Raw genomic sequence first — 24,878 nt, 5'->3', positions numbered from 1 at the left:
AAGTTTTAATAAATGCGTCTTTTATTTATTTTAGAGGAGTCATTTTGTGGTGAACTTTTCCGTATAATAAAATTGTTATACGAGGCGGAAGTGGTCTCTTTGAGTGGGAATTTCGGGCGAAATTCGGTTTTTGCGAGATAGAAATGTGAAATAGGACTCTGCGCTGCGCGTTTGAACTTACTCAAAGTTTATTTAAGAGAAAGAAAGTTAGGTTTTTGATGTCGGAAAAAATGTCGCGGAATTTTAAAAGCTGCTTCTGGCGTAATTTATGTCGGGGATGGGAATGGGGAGCCTGCGGAATTGGTTTTTTAGAATACATGGTAATGATGGCTAACTTGGGGTTTACGCAAGGGACGCTTTGCGAGAAACGAACCGTTAATTCAGGTCATGAATACTTTATGTACTTACATATGCATCGGATCGCTTTCTTATTTAAGCTTAAATTATCGCAGTGGTTAAACGGTTACTTAAACAAACAAGATTTTCACTAATCCTCACGTTGTGTAAAATATTTACAATGCACTTAGCGCTTACGAAATTACTCCCAAGTTTGGCAACACAGCTGAAGAATGCACACTTAAGACGTTGTAAAGTCTAATTAAATTTTCAAGTGATCAAACTGTTACAAATTATAATTTGTAACAGTGAAAAATGGGAACCTGTTTCAAGTAACAGAAATTCGCGATTGTAAAGAATCCCCACATTTTCACTCTTGCGTACACAGCAAGAAAACAAGTGTTCAATTTGACATTTGCACAACAAAGTGTTTTCATTCAGCAGCAAACCTTTCTGAAAGTTGAACGCAAATTGGCAATGAAAGCCTATATTGCGCTTTGAAACGCGTCCCTTTGTTGAGGACGAGCACTACAAAATGGTAGGAAAACACTGCTCGACCCGCTGAAAAACATTATTAATTAATAATTTAAGGAAAAAAGAATATTCAAAAGCAAAAACAGCCCTTCGTACAATTAAATCAAGACAACAACACCAACAACGACCACCTTAATTTCCCGGAACAAAACTCCTGGAGTCCCTGAGATGCTCCTCGTCTTCTTATCTCGCATTCCCAGGAAGTTGATTAATTGAAAATAGAGGGGTTGATAAACGACTCCTCATTACCCTCGACTAAAGGGGCTCGAACCTTTGTTGGCATAAACCTGATTTATTCAGGCTAGAGCTATAACGTTTTATTCCCTGTTTAATGCTGGACTTTTAGAATAAACACAAATTATAGAAGCTTTTTTATACCTGCAGACGTCAGCGTTATGAAAAATGAAGGATTTCGACAGAGAATTGTTGTTACAAGCGATTTATGAAACCTAAATTCAAAATTAAAAAAACAAATTTAAATATATCGTTACTTGATTAATATTTTCATTGTTCCCTTTAATAAACTGATGACGTCACCACTCTGCTAGCGGTAGCCTAATTCTCGGAATTGTTTACATTGTGACCCCTCCTGAATTGTTCTATTTTAATCACATTCACCACTGCGTTGCGATATCCCACTGCACATTGTGCACACGTCACTCGCTCCAACGTAATCTCAAAGTTGCCTTGACAATATCCGCGTAACATCCCCACTGATCCAATTTATTGTACATTTTCCACTTTCTCTCAAAATAAACACAAATTACAGACGGTTTTTTATTCTAGCAGACGTCAGCGTTATGAAAGATGGAGGATTTCGACAGGAGGGTTGATGTTGTGCGATGAAAAAAATATATTACAACGGGATAAATCATGCGTTCGATCGTCTCGTTAAGGCAATAATCTCTCCTTGTTGCGAACTCGATCGTAAATCTTTTTTTAACGACGCTTGCCGCGAATAAAATTATACTTTGTCTAACGGCTTCTTCATAAATTCGGTGATTTGAAGGCGGGGGCTGATAATTTACTTCGAGTGGGTGGTGGATGAAAATTTAGACGGGTTTTAAACAACGTGATTGCCTGTTTATGAGCTTCAGGTAACAAAATTTGGGACAGGAATACGACCGTATTGCAAGAGTAGTTAAGTATCATGTTCGTCGGTCGTGTTAAGGGTGCTGCGAAATTTTTCTTCCTAAAAAGGAATGCTGTCGTAGAGCTTGCGTACGGAATGTTAAGACTGGCAAAAAAAAAAAGAAATTTTCGTAAATTCACCTTCTAAGGGATCGCTCATAATGAACTGTTCGCCTAATGCACTGATTAACAGCTACATGTGGTAACGTCTGTTGGAATTATTCGATTAAATATTCTAATTTAGAAAACCGCTTCTTTGGCCACAAATTAACGACCCGGTATAATAAACCCTTTGTGATTAAACTCCCTAATATCCGTTCCGCATAATGGGAGCATTTACTTCAATTATTTTTGTTCCCGAATCTGAAATTTTGTTCGTCCGCTAAGCAAAATCCGGTCACTGCTAAAAATCCATCCTCTCTCCCTTTTCCTGACCAGTCCATCCACGAAAAAAGAAAAACTCTAGATAAATCATGCGTTCGATCATCTCCCTCAAAGCAATAATCCGCTGAGAGCCCGAACGTAAATCTTTTTTAACGACGGATCCACTGAATAAAATTACGCTTTGGTCCTGTTCATTATTAAGTATTCTTCCAGGCGCAGTCGCAATGATTGGGCTCATTTTTAACTTCCCCGATAGAAAAGTTGCCAGAATGAAATAAATTTGGGATGTTTATGTTTGAAAAAATTTTGACGTTCGGAAGTCCACGTGGCGTTTTCATTTGAATACCATTTGAATAAAATTTCTTATTAACTAAAAGTTGAAATTACAAGATCTGGGGAAGTTCCAAGGCCGGAGACCGTTCTTGGCCCAATAACCTCTTTTCCTCAAGTCGCTAAAAAGGAAAAATCGAACGAAAAGTGTCGCGCTAACAAGCCAAGCTCTTTATTCACAAGAAACTTTCCTTTTCATGGAGAATTATCCTCCGATCTAATTTTTACGATAAATTAATTATCCACCGTTCCGACCTCGTTTCAAAGGATCCATTTTCACCATTCATACCGACTGCAAAATCGTATAATGCCAAATTCGTCGTGATCGATAAAAGGAGCTTTTGATATATGATGCTTGCCAACCTAATAGAACGCCGGTCATAACTAAAACAAAAGCGTAACGGGAGAGTGGAAAGAGAAAACCCACGTCATGTATGTCATTCTGTTCTGTTTCTTACTGTAGTTTATGTGGTTTGATTATTCCTTGTGTTGTTTATGGCTGTGAACATTTTGTGTTTATATGCTGTCAGTCTTTTCTGAAATTTTATGAGTGACGTAAGTGATGAAATTCGTATCGATTGTGAGGGGCTGATTTTAGTTTTTCTTGACATTTCCGTTGATAAATGTATGCTTTTCTAACAGTAACATTTTTCATTGTAATCGATAGCACTTAAATAAAGGTTTTTCCACCAAATACTGTTTTTGCTTGTTGTATTGGTAACCGATTCGTATAAAAGTGAACTCATTTATCAGGCAATACCTAGCTCATTTTACTATTATTAGCGTTATTACCAGTACTAACGGTAGTTGGGATTCAACAGATATTTGTGACGTCACACGTCAAAAATGAACGCGGTTTGGACGCAATGCTATATCAAACGGAGTTTGTTTAATTAGTTTGTTACTGTGTTGGCTGGTTAATTGTACTGAACTATTCAGAAATGGTGCATGTAGAAGCTTCAAGAATCGGCACAGCCTCTTTCTGAAGACAAAGCGTTGAACAGCGTAGTTTCCACTGAATACAAAACACTGTCCAACTAGTCTGAAGTGTTTGATCACTCCCGAATAGTGTACTTCACACTCGACTACACACAGAGTTTGGATGACACGATTTGACCGCTTCAAAGTACAGGTCGTGGTGTAGCAAATTCTTCTTGTTCTGTTTTTCACTTGCTACATACTGTTGGAATTTTTTAATTCTGTGACTTACGGTTTCGATGCTTTCAGTTCAGCACGTTGTTTATGGTATTTTCATCAATAGTTTATAACATAAAATTAAATTTTAAGCGTCACACGCTACTTTTAACTGTTTTTATATAAGGTTTAGTATGAAATGCATCTATTATTTTTTATTTTTTTGTTTATATACCTACACCTAACCCGGGTGGGTTAGGTAGCATCGCGCTTGCCTGCCACACCTTGGATCGTGGGTTCGATTCCCGCCCTGCTCTGGGTGTTGTGTATGTCCCCCGTTACCCTGTAATTGGGCCTCCGGCCTGTTGGGTAACGTTAATCAATAAAATAAAAATAAAAAATAAAATAAAACATAAATTATTACTAGACATACATTGATAAGTAAATATACAGCGTGTTATTAAAAGGTACGTACAAAATAAAATCGGCAATTGGTCTCGAAGTATGGGTGCTAAAAGTTAAAAAAAGTTCAGGTAAAAGTGTTCTTCTTTTAGAGATAAAAATTATTAAAATTTATGTCCAAATTCGTTGTACGCCTCTGATAAAAACATGATCTCTCGTTTCTATAGCAACATTTAGTCTTGACAAAAGTTTTATTGTTACAGTTGCTAGGATTTATTAAAATAAATTAATTTTACCTATTTATCTTTCAGTAGCGTGTAAAAAGGTTGGATAAGGGTTAATTTTCCCCTTATAATTTTGATAACACAAAATAAGTTTTTTAGACTTCTTAGACCTCGTGAAGAACTGTCAATTTTGTTGTACGTACCTTTCAATAACACCCTGTATAAATATGAACTACTCAAATAAAGCAGAAAAAAGTTACTTGCTGTACTATGTTACTTTAATTTACACAAATCTTGTATCATGAATGAGAATACAGGGAATCTTGTCGTCACTCCCAGTGTTTTTGATTAGGAAGGTTGACAGTACTCGAGGAAGCTCTTCTTTGGAAACAGGCATATGCTTAAAACTTATCAAATTCCTACGAATATCATTGATAGATAAGTTTGGATAAGGACGGTATATAAGTATTAACTCGAAAAAATTCGTTAGAACGCATTAAGAATATCTTCCGCCGATTAATATATTCATCATCCGTTTTACCAGGAATTCTGATTTACTTTTATGAGATCGTTGTATAGTATAATAAAATTAGCTCTACGAAAGTTGAAGTTTTTATTATAGCATATGTATAAAAAACTATAAACGCTAGGATCAGACTTTTACTTTCCGTTGAAGTTTTGAAAAAACTTACAAGGGTAGCAAAATGCTTTAAAAGCTCATCATTGTTAACTGAGAAAAGAGGGGGTGACGTAAAACGAAATCAAGTTTATCTAAACAAGATCGAGGTAGTGGATTTTAGGAATTTATCAATATATTTTAGCCATTGTCTGAGGAAAGTAAGTATTAAATGACCATAACTAAAATAACATGAATTTGAGCAAAGTTGGTGTAGAAGGTCTTGCTAGGTGAACAACGTCTAAAAAAATGAAAATAACTCAGACAAAAATTTGTCTAAAACTATTCTGACCATGAACAATTCTGCGTAAAGGTAAAATTAAAGGAGAACAGGAGTATCAGAAGGTCGGGAGACAGTGAATATGAGAACAAAAATAAAACAAAGCTGGAAAAAAACAGAAAAAAAGAAAGAAACGATGCAACGAAAACACGTGAAACGTTAAAACTTTTCTTCCTGATCTAAAAATTGGGAATGCTCGTAGAATACTCCTGAACTGCCGGTCATTGTACAATTTTTTTTTACCTAACAATATTCTGTATACGCTAATTTCATCTAATTGTTGTAAGATACATTTAATAGTTTAAATAAAACCACCATATGTCTTTGAGACAACTGAATATACCGGATGCTTCACCTAATTAAGAATTCCATTGCTTATATCTCATTTATTTTTCGGCCTATTTTTTTTTTTAATTTTGTGTTTACGTTTATTGAATGCAGATGCAGTTTTATGTCAAAAATGTATTGGTTGTTGTAATCTTTAATTTTAAATCTATATTATTTCACGCGAGGTAGTTAGTTGAAAATTTTGAAAAAAATCAAGTATTACGTTGAAATAAAGTATTCCGTGGAAGAAAAGTTTAATTCTCTTTCAGAAATCTGCTCTTGAAGTGCTAGACAAAATAATGCGTTGAAAACAAACTTATTAGCCATGAAAACATTTACAGGTTTTTTTCTTTAAAATTTTTGGTCAACCCTGAGAGAACAATTAATTTTCTCGCATTTTTGTCACTTTAAAAGTTTCAACTTTATTATGCTTGCTTTAAAATGCCTGAAATTTCATTCTTTTCGAGAAAACAGATAATCTTTGTATGGAGAATGTCACACAAATATTCCCGATACGATTCGAGTTCTGAGACAAGGGTTTGCGGAAGAAAATCTGACAAAATTCAGAGTTAAACATGTGCATAATTTATTTGGAGATACCGATATTGTTCGTGAACCAACAAGAGTTCGTAATAAGCGGGTAATGAAGTGAACAAAAATCTAGAGATTAGTACAAGATCTTTGGCGAGACAATTAGAAATTCAAATTTCAGCAATTTCCATTCAGCGTATTTTAAAAAAGATTAAATATCATCCATACAATATTTCTTTACACCAAGAACTCTCGGAAGAAGTGATAAGAAAAATAGGCTAAATGTTTGTAGAAATATGTTAAGAATAATCCATGGTGATACAAATTATCTTTTTTCAATATTATTTTCGGATGAGTCTTCTTTTAGAAGTAATAGCGTGGTAAACCGTCAAAATATACATTACTGGTCAGTTGTACAGTCCGGAATTTCGCCGATAACGCGTGGGGATGGCGTGTTTTGGTGCCAAGCCTAGGGCCGACTAGTGCCGCTGAAATAGAAACACGTCCGGCTGACCTATGCTTATGCGGACACCTTCACGCTAGCGGACGTGGCGCCTTCGGTCGGGAGCGGCGGTCGCTCGAGCGTCAGCGTTCTCTCCAGGGGAAAGAGCACCGGGGTTGCTCTCAAGCCGGAGACAGAGATCTCCAGGTGGTGAGTGCTCGCGAAAATAAGAAAATAAAATAAAACAGAAATAAATATTTTACAACAAATCGGGTTTATTCCCTGCCACCAGCTACACGGCTAAAATAATAAATCTTACGTCTAATCTTAACTAATCGGTTTTAAAAACAAAAATGAACAAAAAGAATTAAGCGTCCGGCACAGTCGTTCTCTTCTGCGTGCTGCTCGACGGTTTCGACTTTTGACGGTGACGACAAAGGAACACGGTGGCGGCGGTACGGTTTTTGGCTCGGGGGCAGCGATTCAAAACCGGTACACACACAGGCAAAAAACCCAAAACGGTACTTACGGTGCTCGGTTCTTTCAGGGCTCTGCACAATCTAAAATTCAAACTCCAAGAACAGCCACAGCACAGCCACCACACTTCTTCCTCTTCGAAAACTTCAAGAAGCAATCTTCTTCTTCCGCCGCGTCGGCGCGGCGATCGTGGATTTCCCCCGACTCTCTCATTACCCGTCCCGGTTTCCGGCCGAGAAAATTCGCTTCGTTACAGCATGTTTAACTCAGATTTTCTTCCGGAAGCCGATACGTCAGAACTTGAATAATATCAGAAATACTTCTGCGACATTCTCTTTTCCCAAAAAATTTAAATTTCAGTCATTTTAAAACAAACACAAAGTTGGAACTCCAAAAGTGACAAAAGCGTAGCACAATTAGTTGTTCCGTCAGAATTGACTAAAAATTTTAAGGAAAAACATGTGAATGCTTTCATGGCAAAATTTGTTTTTAGCGCAATAATTAAAATCCTTTTTTTTGCCACACCAGGAGCAGATTCCTCAAAGAGGAATAAACTTTTCGGAAATTTCCTTCCACGGAATACTTTATTTCAACGTAGTACTTTGTTTTCTTCAAAATTTTCAACTACCTCACGTGAAATAATAGATTTAAAATTAAAGATTACAACAACCAATAAATTTTTGACATAAATCGGAATCTGCATTCTTCAATAAACGTAAATACAAGATTTTTAAAAAATCGGCCGAAAAATAAATGAGATATAAGCACTGAAAATCTTAGGTGAAACACCCGGTATTGTATTACGTATGAGATAATTATATACAATATCTTATAAGCTAAAATTACGACATGACACTAGCAAATTTGTAGCAAGATTCAAATTTCTAACCCTAAATAGTATTTCTGCCCTTCTCGAATTTATTGCTTTAAGAACAATGCCGTAATCTCCTGAAATTTTGCGGTCTGAAAACGGACCAGAATTCCGTCAAAAGTATCCACGCACCTAATTATAGACATGTAAGCAATTTTGAAATATGTTTATGATGGTGTAAGTACAATAACAACAATCAAAATCAATAACTGCAGTATCAAAATCGTCTTCAAAAATGTGGCTAGTCTCATCATCATTGACATCAATAATAAATTCTTGAAATTCTGATCACACATACGTGTTTTCAACTTATTACATGTTCAATGCAGTTCCTTGTACGAGTCTTGGGAACTTCTTGTGTGATCATCACCTCAAGCGCTTAATCTTAGAGTTTTATTATTTTTTCTTATTTTAATTTTTACATTGCTCGTATATTTTATATGTCCGTAGTCATTGACAAGTTAATCTACAATATATTACGGGGGAATGTTTAATCCTTTGACAATTAATAGATTTCAATAGATCATTTTTTGTTACTTTATCTTCTTGAATATCGATATCGTTGTCTTTCATGTATTTAATTATGTGCATAACTATGACCGAAGTCAATAATTCTTTCTGAAACCATTTAATTCAAATAAATTTGTTTTATTTTCTTCTCGAAATTTTCTGATTTGATTGATACTTAAAAACGGATTGTAAAACTACTGTTTGCAGATTCCGAACCTGTGCAATACCCAATTATTCCTTAATTCCGACCATCTTTGTCGGGATATTTAACTTTGTCAAAATAGGATCCTGCTATATAATAGAGTTTATGGGCTGAAACAGAAGAATGCATTCTTTGTGGGAAAATCTTGTAATTCTCTGTTCTGGAAATCTCGCGTGTTTGGGGGTCCAGGATACCTTTACATTATTCTGGGCTTTCACTGCTACAGACGCCACAGTTACATATTTTTTATTGTCAATATAGAAGATTGAGATGATATTATCTAATGACAAAAAATTTGTCCGTTGATAAGAAATCCCCAAAACTCAGTGGTAATCATAATCAACATCAACATTACCTTAGTAATTGACAAAACTGTAGTAATCAATGTAAATTTCTATAGGCAGTTGATAATAAACTTTACAAAACCTTCACCATCTGAAAATGCACTCAAACAAATATTCGCTAATGTGCTCATTGTGGTGTGTTATTGCATTTTCTTAGAGACCCCGTCGATACTGATAACTTTTTGTAGAAAAGTAACTTCGATGAATATAGAGTAGCTAATTCTTTCATTCCTATGCACTCCTTTCAGCGATGTTTTATATAAATTTTACGATATTCGACGAGGAAGGTAACTTCTGAGAGAAGTTTAAATTGACAGAATCTGTTCTTACTTGTACGCATATAGAGTTGAAAGATTGCTCAACTGGGATAAACTCCACAAGTTATGTAATTACTTGCAAAAGGTGTAGGATGTTGCAGATTGATATTTCCGACTTGTCGTTGTATAGTAGTGTGGGTGTAACAGTGAAAACTCCTTCCGGTTTTCTAATAAGGAAAGAGCTGATTAATATGCGCGAAATGTTGTTAAAGTGTATTGGAGTATAGTTATAAAACCTAGTTAGTTCAGAATTAATCTTCGAACCGTTAGATTTTACTCTCTAAAACTGTGCCTACCTGAAATGCGAAAGATTTTTGAACAATATATTAAACCATTAATCTTGTTCGAGTTATGAGTGGAATAGAGAAAATCATCCTCTCTTCATATATCAATTACCTTTCTCATTCCCAAAAGCCTTCATAATTTTAAAAGTTGTCGAGTTTTATAGACGTTACGGCACTCCGTACCGAGAAATGTAGATGAAGTTTTGTTGAAATAGTTAGTCTTATTATCCAACTCCAACAAGTTTAACCATTTAAAATTATGAACTCGCATCAGCGCTGCAAGAAGAAATGGTCATAAAATCTCTCTAACTCCCTCCCCCTCGGCAAACTTGACAGACAAGAACCGTCTCCTATTCTAATCCCCTGTGATTTTTCACCCTTTTAACTACAAGGGTTAATTCCATGTTGTTATCAGCACCTTTCTGACTCATTACCCCGTTCCGTGCCGTAAAAGAAAAAGAAAAACTAAGAAGAAGCCTCCCTTATCCTCGTCGCCGCTTCAAACTCGTTTTTAATGCGACTTTAATCGCATGACGTCCCTTTCGCTAAACTTGGAACAGTTAATTATCGCAAAGGAAGAAACGAAGCGATAATTACAACTAACATGGACCGTTGAAACAATTATTGCCGTAGTCTGTTCGTTAATTGAAAGGTGTTTTGAGGGTAAAAGCTCTCGATTCGCCTCTGTAAAATCAGGAGAGGAATTCTCGTTGCTTTTGTGGTAAAACGGACAAAGGTATTCGCAGCATTTATTTTCACAGTTTAAATAAGGATCATACGCTTTTAGCGCATGTGGAGGCGGGGGCGGGGAGAACGCTTTTTTGAATGGCCGCCGGTTGCGGAATTCTGTACAGGAACTTGTAGTTTTGTGTTTCAAATCAGACAACTCCATTTGGTGGAGGAAATTGAGACGAGGCTTTTTAGTACGTGTGAAGTGTACGAGGGGAAAGTTGGGAGCGTTAAGTTTGGATTTGTGTTAGGTTTGGTTTCGCGTTTGATGGAGTGGGTTTTTTTATTAGACGAACTTTGCATGGAATAAAGTTTTAATGATGCTTGTTTTGTTTCAGGTAAGACGTGGACTCCGTGGAATTCAAGGACCCATTCCGTTTCCCAAATTCGGTTAGTGTTGCCCAGTTTGTTGACTATGTTATGTTTGTTGAGTCTTTGTTGGCAAGTAAAGGTGTTTTTATTTCTTCAAAAGCAGTTCGAGTGTTTTCTTTGATAACAACCTTTGATGTTTCCGAAGCGGTTAGTTTGAGAAATGCGATTTCTTTAGTGAGTTAAAGTCAAACCTACACCAGATTTAGTAAGTTTAAGAAACATCGAAAGCAAAAATGTTAAAAAAAATCTAATTAAAGCTGGACACAAGGCACAGGTGAAAGCTTAAATAAATAAGTTAGTAAAAGATATTTGCTGAATTTAAGTCAAAATGGCAGTTTATCAATACAATACAAACAGTAAACAGTAAGAAAAAGAGAAAAAATACAAAACTTCAAAGAATCATGTTTAAAAAACGAATAAGACATGAACTCTGCAAATACCTCAAGTTCCATTCCGATCTGCAACTTCTGTTAGTTTTGTTGACTATGCTAATATAGTTGCCAGAAATTGCTGGCAAATAAAGATGTTTCCATTTCCAGAAAATCTCTTAAATGTTTTCTTTGACAACAGCATTGTGTAGCACGATTTGTGTGAGAAAATATGTAAAAATTTAGATTGTTAGTGGGAAAAAGCATAGTTATGGAAGCACTTGGTGTTGTTCCATAAGCAATAATGTGGAAAAGGCGAAAAGTCATTATTGTCGAACGTAATTTGTCCCGATGATGTGTTCAAAGAGATTTAATGGATGAAAGGTGATTATGTGTATGAATTAATTTGTAATTATGCAAGTAATCGAATATTCTGGGATAATGAATAATTAAATTTGCGCATCTGTAGGTTAAATTTGTTACACTCTAGAACAAAATATCGAATTTTATGTCATTAGTACAATAAAAGTGATATACAGGGTTATGATAAAGTAAAGTACAAAATTCATGAAAAGCGCAGCATTTTCATTTTACTAGTCATCTTTTGACATATGTATGTCGAAACAGTTTTACGTCAAATTTGTAAAACTTATGACGTCATCAATGATGTTTGTTAAAAAAGACGCTATAATTTTGATGGGATTATTTGATAAAATTTATTTTTTTACGTAAGAAAATGTCGCTTGATATAGGGGTTGCATAGCGAAAAAAAAATGGAGAAAATTAAAACAAACGAACTAAATATGATATGAACATGAAACAAAATGAAATCCAAATAACTTTAAGGATTAAGGATTTGTTTGGATAATCAATTTGAAGGAATAGAATGGCCACCTAGGTGCCCGGATCTAACACCTCTTTTCTCAAGTTTATTGTTACGTAACCCCTAGATAAAACTACATTTTTATATTCTGAAACATAAACTTTATCAAATAATGCAATCATAATTATACGTTCCTATTTAAAAAATGCATCGATGACGTCATAACTTTTACAATTCCACGTAAAATTGTTTTGAGCATGTCAAAAGATGGACAGTAAAATACAAAGCTTAAAGTGTTTTTGCATTTTTTTCAAAAAGAAATGCTGCGCTTTTTATGAATTTTGTGCATTACTTTGTCATAAGTCATAACCCTGTATATATTCTTTTAGTAGAGGCTACTAGCGTAGAAAATGAACGCATGTTTAACAAACAATATGTAATTACTGCTTCTGCGATTATTAAAATATGCTGGTTCTAAAACGACTAGAACTTACAAAAATCGTTTCGAAGCGTCATCCTCGATATTTGGAAAACACCTTTCATTTATTCGTTCATCTTTTCCTACTGTGCTTTTATTGAACATGGTACGAATTCCGATTATTATTAAAGATAGCATATAACGGAAAAATCTTAGAATCAAATCTGCTTCTAAGCAAAAGGTGTCTATGCATTTACACGAGCCTGGAGTTTGTTTTAAGTTACCAATAATAATAGTAACGTGGGGTAAACTACAAACGAGTGTGCGATTGTAAAAGCACAAAATTAGTACATTAAGTCAGTTAGTAAAATTTACAAACGTACAACTGTGAGATAGAACAGTAGTGTTTTAAAATATATTCCAACTTGACGTTCGCTGTCGATAAACGTCGGTTTTGCACTATAGCTTATCAAACAACTAAAAATGGTACAAAATAATGAATCAGTGTTACTTGGCATTGGTGACGTTCTGTCTTTGGATCTTAAATTTCCGTTTATCCGACAAAGAAAGATTGTAACGAATAATGTTTTAAGTACATGTCACTGGTCCTTACGGAAATGAATTTTAGATTGTTATGCAACTTGGGATTCGCAAGGAAGGCAAAAAGTCCTTCTTTGACTAGTTTGACTAATTAAACGATCGTCATAAAATTCTCTCCGAAAGTTCAAACTTGTTTGAGCTGTATGAGCTGTTGCTGAAAATATCCATTCTGCATTTTTCAGAATTAATTTGGTCAATAAATTCTTGCAGCATGTTCTGATATCTCCCAGTTGTAATTGACTTTTCCGGGTGTAATACCGTTTCTTCAAAATACTGAAGATTTTCTGCACTCTACATCTTCATGTTTTGCAAATTTAAACACTCAAACAGAGGAAACGTTTCACCAGTAAAAATGTTTTAAGCAGATCATTTTTTTAAGTTTAAGTTCATCAAAACACCTACATTTTGTAGGGAAATATCGGGTCTTTTTTAACAATTTTCTGACAAGTTAAGAATACCAAGTCAACTTGCTGCGAAAGCTTTCTAATCATTTCTAACCTATTGGACATTTTCAAGAGCCTCGGGACTTCGTTTTGTTATGTGCGACTTCCTGACTGCCTCTTAATGCTACCAGTCTCATGTAATATCTCGTAGAGCTCATTGTTCTGAATTCATTAACGTATGATACTCCAGTTACCCATATTCCGCTGCTGTCTATGATTCGAACGCATTATGGTACACACAATATCACACAACAGGGATGGCTCTTGAGTTGACAAGTTGATGAACTAAAATACAAGATATCTAAATACCGAAAAAAATATATTGTCGTGCAGTTTTTAAGAGTTCACGTGGACATTTTTCACAAAAAATGAAATTTTAGAAACATTAAGCAAGTCGAAAATGTGTAATTTTTCTCTGTGGGAAAATCTCGTTTGTATTGGATTAATGAAAATATCAAGAATTTCGAAAAAGATTTGCCTTAATTTCTGCTGTTGTTTCATTCATTTCACGTGGTTTACAACGTTTCGACAGTAAAATAGCAATGACAAATTTTCCATGAATGTTGAAAAATGGTCACGTCTAAATTAGCGTAATTTATCTAAAGTTGTTTGCAATTCCTAGCTCGAAAAATATCTGTGAACGAACTTACGGTGCAAAAGATAAATCAGTTTGTGGAAAATTTAATGCGAAAGCACGGAAAATTAGGCTAACGCCAAGTTTTCCTTTTTTCAGCATATACTGCTTATGAGTGCATTACGGACAGCCTATGTATTAAAGACTGTCAATTTTGTATTCGGAGGTTATTAGACATAATTATGTCTAATTATTATGGGAACAGTAAATACCCACCTACCAAAATACGAATAGCAATAATTTTTCACTTTTACTTTTGAAATATTATTAGAAAATAAAAACATTTTATTGGTCAGAAATTTGTGGGTTAGAAGTAATTAAAATAATAAAACCGCGCAAAGTCATTGCTGAGGTATTGCCTGAGCTGCCTCATAGGACAAACCGCCCCTGGAAACCGATTAACAATTGATTCAAGAATATGAATGCATTAATAAAAGACAAGGTTATGGCTGCATTTCTAGCTAGTTTTCTCATTTAAACATTATTCCACTAGAGTCACTAATGTTGATACCGACACGAGCACTGGAATACAAATAATAAAACCCTAGGGTGTACCGTTTTTCCAATCTAAGCAATAAAAAAATAAGGTGAACCTTTCTTGAGTTAATCAATAAAAAAAATAGACAATAAGAGTAGCAGTTTAAGCCAAAAAAAGGAAGCCACCCACTACTCCCCGCTTCGAATGTGAGACCTTGGGGTTAGAAGGCAGAGACGAACTCAACACCGCCAGGGAAACGTAATTGGACTACTTACAAAAGGTAATCATACACAATGGATTTTTTTTTGCGAAAATTTGCATGTGTAGGGGCAAAACTCAAAACAGAGTCGTTCACTACAAATGTGGAAGTATATTATTGAATAATATTGAAATCATTTTAAAATAGAAATTTTTTTGAGATGACGTCCTCAAATTCTTGGTGGGATGACTAACCTAATTTTGGTTAGCCTTTTACCATCTACATGATGTTCCTAATATACACACAAAATTTGACAGCAATCGGTCTAGTAATAATAAAAATTGACTCAGACGACAGACACATGGAAACGGGAGACCACTTTTTTCAAATTTACTTTCAAAACGCTAGGGCAATTCTTCCTCAGATCGTCCGGAACTAATACAACATAATTATGAATGACAATAAACTGATCTGTGCTTTCGTCGAACAGCATGAAAAAATAAAGATTTAGAAATTTTCTACTTCCTTATTCAAAGTAAATACAGCAGAAAAGGAAGATTTATATGATTTATAATTTATAATAATTTTATCTAACATCATTACCATTTTCCGTAAAAGTTATTACATTTATTGTATTTAAACATAGTTGATTAACTGATAATTAATTTACTGATAGTATGTTCTTGTTTGTTGTCACAACAGATACTCTTTCAGTAGCCATAGAGCTCTCGTCTACGTAGGTATAGTGGTCCAACTCTGACTTCGTTTTTATGGCATTGCAATCTCAATTACCGCAAATATTAGGAACTCTATTGAAAATGTAAATAGCCGTGCCATAAATCATCTTAAAGGTGTACGGGCGCATACGGCCCTATGTAGTGTAGACAGTTGGTCCCTTGATGGTTTATGAGCGCTGGATTACATACGGCAGAGGTCTATTGTAGAACGCTTAACTCCTTCACAATAGGATACAGTCATAAAAACGAACCAGCAGTTGGAGCACTATACAGTGGAATATTTTATTTGACGTATGTTGTGTAGATCCATTTACATGTAGTAAGAATAAGATAGAACCCAGAATTGAGCCTTGAGGGATTATGGCCAAACTCCTCTGAGATTAGTCCGTTGAAACACACTTGTTAAGAATAAGGTGGTTAGATTACTCAAATTGAGACAGACATTATAAAGTTTATGTTTATGTTTACTTTATTTACGGAAAACTCCATTAAAAAAAATAAACAAGAGAACCTAACAAAGTAAACAATCATTTGCTACCATTACTACAAATACAAAATGATATAAAGAAGAAATAAAAACTGTCATACTGAATATAACAAAAAAGCTAAGCTAAAATAAAATAAAATGAAACTATAACTTATTATAATATAACGAAATCTGAGACCTAGGGTGCGATTTTGTTTCTCCATCGAAAAAAACCCGTTAGCGATAAAATCTCGTTTACTGATTGGTTGAGATGCTAGATTTCTGTCACATTTCTCAATTCTGTCACGAAATCAAGTCTTCATGGAGCGATCTTTTCACGATAGCTCTGAGTAAAGTGATAAATTTTGGAGACATAACCTCGAAATTTATGTCAAAATAGAAGTTCAAAATCGTAATTCTGAGTTATAAGTTCTTAAAATTAAAGTAATTGTAAACTTTTGAGCATTTAATAAGCTTATTTGCAAAGAATAAATGCAAACTTTTGCATTTAAAACCTACGTAATGACATTTAATTTATCGCTTCGATCGAGAAACAAAATCGCACCCCTTAACCGAGTTTTCGACAATTCAAAAACAGAAATTTCAGATCGATTTGAACATTCGTTAGCAGCTTTCATCATTCTTTTCAGAGGATGGTACTGGGTTAGAGTTGTACTTGACGCTGGAACCCTAGAAATGTTTTTACTGCGTGATATCCGGCTACTTATTACAGGCAACAAGGAGGATAATTTTCCTAACAAATATGGTTGATCAAGTTATAGTAATATCAAATTGCTAGATCTAAGAAAATGGTAGAGTAAAATTGCTTCTTTTTAAAAATTTCTGTAACTTTTTCAACACAAGTAGTGACAACATACCTAACAGACAACCCTTTTCTAAATCCAAATTTCAAACGTTGAAAGAAATAAGTCGACGTTACATATGTGGATACTTTTACTAAGGTTTGCTTACATGTTTCGGTACAATCGTATCATATTCAGAGCTACATATATTAAACAGGAAAAATTGAGTAGCAAGAAAACCCAAAATTAGTGAACACTTACCATTAGAGAAACATAAAATTTATAGGAGTATTATGTATTTTGTGGGATAATAGGTAAGGTTTACCTATACCCTGGTTTTGTAAAAGAGTGAAGACAGAACAAATAAAGAAGAAAACTACATATAACAGGGCCATCTGTTGAGTAAGGTTGGAAAATGCCTCTAGAAATGGGTGCCATCTAGCGATTGATATAGTATCAAAAGGTTGTAGGTAGGTAGCTATGAGGTGAAAAACTCAGTAATTATATAAATTCCATATTAAATATTTTACAAAATTAATTGGAGAAAAATGTTTTAACTGAGGGATATAGTACAAATTGACAAGGGAACAAGATCTGGATATTTATATAGAGTGAAAAATATTATAAGAGTCAGTGAGAAGGGAGGACAAGAAGGAAGTGTTGAAACAAGTTTGTTCGAGTTCGCAATTTAAATTTAGGTTTCTGACAGCTTTATAGATTTCTAAAATTTCGAAAAAATTGAAGGCAGTGCTTTTATTTAAAACGTGTAGAAGTTTAGAATTATATAAATTGGATGGAATGAATGTTTGTATTCTAAAATATGGTTGGCAAAGTCTGTGTGTTATATCTGCATTAGAGTATTGAGAAATTAATCCGTTATGTTCTTTAACCCTTAACCTGATTTTTCCACGTCATTGACCAATGTACACAGTGTTGCAGTCATTACAATTTAGCTGGTAATACACCTGAATTAGAAAAAATGTGGGGCGGGTCTTTGTTTCTAACGTACATAGAAGAAAGATTTGTTTTAGTTTTGTGAAGGAAATGTTATAATCTAACTTTTTGAAAATCTAAAAAAATAGCATAGGACGGGTAACCAAGAAATAATAGTGAAGGAAGATTGGGAGGTATTGTGGGACGTGGATGGGGAATGAAATTGTTAGTAAGTTTATGTTTGTAGAAATTGTAGAGGGCCTTATTAAAAGTTTTCCTGACTAGATGCATAGGGAAATTGTTATTAAATGGTATTTGTCGGATTATGTCGAGTTCTCTCTCAAAGGCAATTTGGTTTAAAGAAATGTGGAGCAGTCTGTAAAATAAGGAATTGAAAAGCGCAAGTTTATGGGACATGGGATGGAAAGAAGACCAAGGGATGATAGTGTTTGTGGTAGTGGGTTTTCTATAAATTTCATATGAGTTGATTTGAAGTATTTCTAAGGATGAGAAGATGTATAAACGGGACAGAATTGTTTTGTTCGATTTCGTAGATGAATTTTATAAATGGATGGAATGAATTAATAAAATCCACGAAACGGTTGAGCTCATCGATCGATCCTTGAAAGAGGGACAAAACATCATCGACATAACGGCCTCTGAATTAAATTTTATCAGGAAAGATGATAGTGCTGACCCCATCGCTAAACCAGTGTATTGTTCGTAGAACACCTCATTGAATTAAAAGAAATTTTGTTTTAAAGCTAGTTCTGTTAATGTGATTAAATTTCGAATGTGTGATAGAGGTAACTCTCTATCAAATAAGAGATTACTGACTAATTTAAGACAATCTCAAGGAGAAACTAAAGGAAAAAGTTTTGAAACATCGAAGGAGATTAGCAATGAACCTGGTGGGGTGATTACCTGTTTCGACTTATCAACAAGGTCAAAATTATTTTTGATTGCGTACTTATTAACAAATGGGACAACTTTTCTTAGAGTTTCCTTTATCTGCTTTTGAGACTACTAGGTTATTGTTCTTAATTTTGTTTTGTAAAGACAATGAATTATTCTGCAAAGTGTGTGGAAAAGTTGTAAGTAAACATTTAAAATACTGAAGCTTGAATTATGTTCACATTTTTGTTGCCTAGTTTAAGTGCGAAAAAAAATCACACTTTGAACAACACTGCAGTGACGATGCACATAAAAAGAACAAGAATAAATCCAGTCAACAGACTTTATTAAACAGTAGTTCCGACAATGATTTTACGGAATTTTGCACCGATTTATGTAGGGCATTTACTGCAGCAAATATTCCATGGAATAAAGTTACCCTCAGAAAGCACTCTGAAAAAAAAATTTACCAAAAGATTACGATATGGTGAGCACTAAAATTTTTATTTAAAAACTTTTTAGCATAAATTTTATAATTTACAGATAATTAAACAAATTCGAAATTCTATTGGCAATAATGATATATGGATTAGCGTCGATGAGACGACGGACAGATTAAGAAGATACATAGCCCATTTTGTGATTGGAAATTTATCTTCTGAAGAAGCTGACCGTCTATTTCTACTAGCTTTGAAGCAGCTTAATAAAACTAATAGCACACAATCTCGAGATTTATAAATCAATCCTTGGGTGTGCTATTGATAATAATTTTAAGCATTGAAATTATTGAAATTTATTTAATTGTCAATTTGTAGCTTTATTGTGGCCAAAAGGAACTGAACACAAAAAAGTTAAATGGATTGTATCAGACAGTGCTTCATACATGATCAAAACTGGTACTAATTTGAAGGTGTTTTATGAAAATATAACTTAACATGTACGGCACATGGGTTACATTTAGTGTCTGAAACAATTAGACTGAAGTATCCAGATGTCAATGGGATAATTAGCAATGTTAAGAAATTCTTTTTAAAAGCACCAATAAGACTAGAGTTAAAAAAAAACAGTTTACCAAATACACCTCTTGTTAACGCCAATAAATATTGTCGGGATGTTTGAGTTTATTATATGTCTCCGCCGCCTAGGCCAGCAGCGGCGGCACCATTTGAGGTGCCGGCCGACAGTGCCGAAAGGGGCGGCTTGTATCTTGGCAGTGCCGAACATGTGTAAACGGCACTAAGAGTTGTACTGCAGTCGTCTGGACGAACAGACGTGTTTCGGGAAATAAATGTAGTTCTGTTAAACCAAACAGCGTTTAATTTCCACACAAACGAATTCTTAAAAAGAATTAAACATTTTTGGTCCTTCGAACCGTGATAGTGATTACGAGCTCAACACTGAGCATATCGCAAAAAGTGACGTGATGCAGCTGTGGTAGAAGTTTCCCACGCACGGATTCGCCACCCTTCACGACACAACAAATTACAATTCCTCCAAGAGTGAACACATCGAAAGGTCAGGTCGTTCCAATTACTCCTAATCACGTATTCCTGTGAATTTTGCAAGCTTTCGTATCTATGTGGCGTTGCATGTTTTAATTATCAGGTCGGTGTTATTTTGTTCAAAATCTTTATAACTTTCGATAAATTACAAAACTACCTACCATGCCAAATACGGTTAAAAGTTTAAAAAGCAAACGAGCAGGTGTAAAACAACGTCTTACGCGATTTCAGACATTCATCACTAATCCTAGAAATGTTGATCAAAAACTAGAAATTACTAGACGATTAAAGGATGTCGAACCGTGTATGCGTGAATATGAAGATTATCATTTTCAAATTGCAGAATTAGACCCTTCTCAGGTGCGGGACACGGATTTGATTGCGTTTGAAAACGATTATTACAAAATTATTACCGACGCCGAAAAACTTTTAGAAAAAACCGATGAAGCGGTTAGTTTGCCGGACGGTGAAAATTGCAATGTCAAATTACCAGACATAAATTTACCTTCATTCAGTGGGTCATTTGTGGATTGGGTAGGATTTCGTGACTCGTTCAAATCGCTAATCCATAACAATAAATTATTAAATGAAATCCAAAAATTTCACTACCTTAAAAGTAGCTTAAAAGACGAAGCATTGCAAACCATAGATCATTTAACCCCGTGAATTGCCAGTTACAAAACAGCTTGGAGTCTATTGGAAGACAGATTTGACAACAACCGTCTAATCGTACAACATCATGTTCGTGCCATTTTTTCGTTAGCACATGTAACGAAAGATTCAAAATCATTGAGGCAAATGATTCAAACCACAACAACACATCTGAAAGTGTTAGAATCGCTTCAAAGGCCAGTCAAACAATGGGACGATTTATTAATACATATAATTTCGTCAAAACTAGATCATAATACGCTTATTGCATGGGAATCTTCACTTGGTCATGAAATTCCTACTTATGAACAATTAGAGAAATTTGTCGTTCAACGTTGTCAAACCTTAGAATCTCTTGAATCGGTATCAATTGCTACCAATAATAAGTTTAATACAAATGTGAATCAAAGTGCAAAACCTATTCAGAAAGGTTACATGACACGACCTGCAACTCATGTCTCCACAAGTTCAATACAATGTAGTATTTGCAATCAAAATCATCAATTATTTCGTTGTAAAAACTTTTTAGAAATGACAGTCGCACAACGTATCAATGAAATTAAAAAACATAAACTATGCCAGAATTGTTTTAAAGCTAATCATAAAGCAGACACTTATACCCACAGTCAGTGTCGTAAGTGTAACAGAAAACACAACACGTTACCCCACATTGAACATACTCCGCAAAATGTTGAAACATTAACGCCCATTAGTAGTCATTGTGTGTCTCTGATTTCTCAAACTGTCATTCTCTCCACAGCATTAATCAAAGTTTTTGATAAAAACGGTAAAGAGCATCAGTTAAGGGCATTGCTTGATAGCGCATCAACTTCTCACGTTATTAGCGAAAACGTAGCGAGAAAGCTAGGTCTACAAACAAACAACATTGCGTTACCTATGGTCGGAATTGGAAATAATTCGACTTCTGATTCCTCGCGAGAGCCTAGTAGTTTAACTTTATCCCGTAACGAACTCAATAATGTACACGACATTATAATTAAAATAAGTCAGCGGGAATCGTTTCATAATGATATTGAATCTCTGAAAAAAGGTAAACCATTGTCACATCACAGTAAAATAATAAACTTAAACCCGTTTTTAGACAAAAAAGGACTATTGAGGGTAGGAGGAAGATTGAGACATGCACCCATTCAGTACGATCAAAAACATCAATTAATATTAGCAAAAAATCACAGTGTAACAAAATTGATAATTACATTGACACATATCACACATTTGCATGCCGGGTGTCTTGCAACACTTTACGCAGTACGTCAACGTTATTGGCCAATTTCAGGACGAAACGCGGTGCGAAAAATTATACATCAATGCATAATTTGTTTTAGAGCTAAACCTAAGTTAAGGAAGAAAGGGGCGGCTTGTATCTTGGCAGTGCCGAACATGTGTAAACGGCACTAAGAGTTGTACTGCAGTCGTCTGGACGAACAGACGTGTTTCGGGAAATAAATGTAGTTCTGTTAAACCAAACAGCGTTTAACTTCCACACAAACGAATTCTTAAAAAGAATTAAACACCTCTCCCACCTGAATCTGTATTCACCAGGTGGGGCACTTGGATTCAAGCAGCATTGTTTTATGCAGAACACTTTGATGTTTTAAAACAAGTCAGTAAATATATAATGTTTTTACTTCCCGAGCGTAAGCAAAGGAAGTATTGTAATCGAGTCCGTCGGCCGACTCTCTACTTTTACGTTTTCTCGATCTTTCATGACCCCTAGAAGACGAAGAAATAGGTCTCCCATTTCCGTCTGTCTGTCCGTCTGTCCGTCTGTCCGTCTGTTGTCCCGGATTTTTATTAGACAGATAATCTCCGAAAGTACTCGACCGATTGTTGTGAAATTTTGTACTTATATTAAGAATATCATGTAGATGGTAAAACGCTAACTAAAATTTGTCTAATCATCCCCACCACTAAAGCGATGACGTCACTTCAAAATTGTACGTAGTAAATGGGGTTTCAATTGTATAAAATAACATAGTCCTACACATGTAGTTTACAACTCTGAATCGACTTTTCACCCGAAACGTCCAGATTTTTGGAAAAAAAATCAAAATTATAAAACAACATTTTGAAATTTAATTTTTAATCTGCTAACCAGAATGCTTTGAAATGTTGCAGATGTTTTAAGGCTATAAAGAGCATCATAAATCTTTAGTCAAAAAATATTTGCTTATCCCCTCCAAAAACTTGATGACGTCAGCTCAAAAGTTTGTGGAATAAATCATATCTAAAATGTACAAAATATGATGAGTCTGTACTTGTGATCTATCACTCCATTCATATTTTTTGGATTTGCATATACAGGGTGACTCAAAAAAATTAATGAATGCGTAAATATATTTTATTGATTTAATCAGGAACTACAAAACCGAATGCTCTGACATCTTGCAGATGTTTTAAGGTTATAAAGAGCATAATAAATGTTTAGTCAAAATATGTTTGCTTATCCCCTCCAAAAACTTGATGACGTCAGCTCGAAAGTTTGCCGAATAAATCATATCTAAAATGTACAAAATATGATGAGCCTGTACTTGTCATTTATCACTCCATTAATATTTTTTGGATTTGCATATACAGAGTGACTTAAAAAAATTAATGAATGCGTAAATATATTTTATTGATTTTTATCAAGAACTACAAAACGGAATGCTCTGACATCTTGCAGATGTTTTAAGGTTATAAAAAGCATAATAAATGTTTAGTCAAAATATATTTGCTTATCCCCTCCAAAAACTTGATGACGTCAGCTCGAAAATTTGCCGAATAAATCATATCTAAAATGCACAAAATATGATCAGTCTGTACTTGTGATCTATCACTCCATTCATATTTTTTGGATTTGGATATACAGGGTGATTCAAGAAAATAAATGAAAGCGTAAATTTATTTTACTGATTTACTCAGGAACTACAAAACCGAATGCTTCGAAATCTTGAAGATATTTTAAAATTATCATAAGCATGGTAAATTTTTGATCAAAATGTATTTGGTCGTCCCCCCTAAAAAATTTATGACGTCACCCCAAAATTTTGCTAAAAAAATGTCATCTTCAATGTGTAAAGTATGATGAGTCCATACTTGTGATTTATCACTGCATTAAAATTTTTAATATTTGCTTATACAGGGTGTCTGAAAAAAATTAATGACGGAGTGAATTGATTTTGCAAAACTGAATACTTAGAAATCTTGACGTTTTGAAGTTATTGTAAGCATGGTAACTGTTTAATCAAAATGTATCTCTTCATCAACCCCAAAAAAAAAATTCATTACGTCTTCTCAGAATTTTGCTGAATAAAGTATATGATCTGACTATACTTGTAAAATTTTTGATATTTGCTTATACAGGGTGTCTGAAAAAAATTAATGACGGAGTGAATTGATTTTGCAAAACTGAATACTTAGAAATCTTGACGTTTTGAAGTTATTGTAAGCATGGTAACTGTTTAATCAAAATGTATCTCTTTACCAACCCCAAAAAAAAATCATTACGTCTTCTCACAATTTTGCTGAATAAAGTATATGATCTGAGTACACTTGTAACTAATCTTTGCATTCAAATTTTTTAACTTACTTATACAGGGTGACTCAAAAAAAGAAATGAATCAGTCACTTTATTTTAGTGAATAAATCAAGAATTGCTAAACTGAATATTTTGAAATATTGCAGATGGTTAAAATTGATTGTGAGCATGGTAAATTGTTAATGAAAATATATCTGTTTATTCCCCCGAAAAAATTCATGACGTCATCTACAATTTTTGCCAAAAAAGTTTAACTTAAACATAAGCAACTGTGGCCTGTGGTTTAGTGGAGGTGGAGTGTGCAGTGCAATTAAAAGTTCCGGTAACAGATCCCGGCACTTCCAACTTTTTTCGCCCATCAAATCAAGAACAGAACTTCCGATTTTCGCAACAATAATGTTATAATATTTATTTATTTGTTATTGTGTGTTCGTTAATAAGCACCATAAATAGCAAATGTTGAAATTTTTTTTTGTGATCGGAAGAATATCTCTTAATCATTTTATATATTGTCAATACATTATTAACTTCGACTGTTAATGTTTATACAT

General features: G+C 34.4%; 2 protein-coding genes across 4 annotated transcripts in view; both read left to right on the top strand.

Annotated features, from left to right (window-relative positions):
• The window catches only part of LOC135142394 (potassium channel subfamily K member 9), a 273,018-nt gene extending 262,079 nt beyond the window's left edge, over positions 1 to 10,939 (top strand). For all 3 annotated transcript variants that reach the window (XM_064074106.1, XM_064074107.1, XM_064074108.1), the window contains one exon: positions 10,804 to 10,939. The gene's annotated coding sequence lies outside the window, so the exon portion shown is untranslated. The remainder of the gene's footprint in view (positions 1 to 10,803) is intronic.
• Positions 1 to 24,878, top strand: part of LOC135142395 (TWiK family of potassium channels protein 7-like) — a 555,364-nt gene that overhangs the window by 96,319 nt on the left and 434,167 nt on the right. The window lies entirely within an intron of this gene.

The sequence above is a fragment of the Zophobas morio genome, unplaced genomic scaffold, assembly GCF_036711695.1.
Source record: "Zophobas morio isolate AGI-343-1 ecotype UQ-CSIRO unplaced genomic scaffold, CSIRO_AGI_Zmor_V1 ptg000046l, whole genome shotgun sequence".
NCBI lineage: Eukaryota > Metazoa > Arthropoda > Insecta > Coleoptera > Tenebrionidae > Zophobas > Zophobas morio.
The sequence above is the reverse complement of the archived record's forward strand: the minus strand, read 5'-3'. Positions and strand labels throughout refer to the sequence as shown.